The sequence below is a fragment of the Myotis davidii genome, unplaced genomic scaffold, assembly GCF_000327345.1.
Source record: "Myotis davidii unplaced genomic scaffold, ASM32734v1 scaffold591, whole genome shotgun sequence".
NCBI classification, from domain to species: Eukaryota; Metazoa; Chordata; class Mammalia; order Chiroptera; family Vespertilionidae; genus Myotis; species Myotis davidii.
Window position 1 is genome coordinate 2,688,546 of NW_006284340.1, and position 975 is coordinate 2,689,520.

The following is a 975-nucleotide window of genomic DNA, read 5'->3' on the forward strand; positions in this document are numbered from 1 at the left end:
TAGGGAAGGGGCAGCTTCAGTGTCGGCAGGATGAGTTCTGACTCCCTGTCTGACTGCAGGGCTGGCCGTGTCCCCTCTCCCCACCACCAGTCTCTGCTCCTGCTTCTTCCATCATCCTGGAAGAGGGTTGTGGCAAGAAGTCACCGTGGACAATGCTAAAGGTGAGAAGCCTCAGGGATGGGGGGAGCGGGGGCAGATTCTAAAGAATACTAGTTCTTCCAAAAAGGACAGTTTGGGAATAGAGGACAGGCAGCACAGGGGTGCAGGAGCCAATGCAAACTGCATGTGGAGCCCATGCCAAACACACCTCGCAATGACTCCTTGCACCTCCCTCCTTCCACCCCTGCCTGCACCTGTCCTGCCCAGAGGCCGCGAGCACTGGGACTTCCTGGGAGCCACCTTCGGCCTTCCTGCTGCATTTCCTGGGGGTTATTTCACAGCCCCCAACCTGGTGACAGCCCTTGCTCTTACTCTGCCACAACCAAAGGAGAATATGACTGTCACTCTGTTCAGGGTGGGGAGGGAGGAAGTGATGGGGAGCTTCCCAGCCCCCCTCACCCTCACGCAGCTTCCTAAAAACCCCAGGGCCTGAGCGTGCCACTCCAGTGAAACTGACAGGCCGCATCTGAAGTTACCGGACGTGGACAGCATCTCCTCCTCACCGTGGCTGCAGATCTCCCTGCCTTTGCTGGGCTGGGCTGAGCTGCTGTTCCCTGAGCCTCCTTCTAGCCGAGCAGATCCCATGAGCCCATGGCCTACACATCAGGAAACTGGGTCTTCAAAGAAATCAAGGTCTCCTTGTGAAACTGCTCTATGAATTACACACGTAAATCACCATCGTTTGGACGGACATTTAACGAGACCCACAGCTCCAGGCTTGTGCCTCCTCACGATGCTCACCATCAGGCTCCCAATACCTCACTGTCATCATGGATGCGCCCTGGGAGGGCTCAGGAAATCCGCTTGACAAACCCG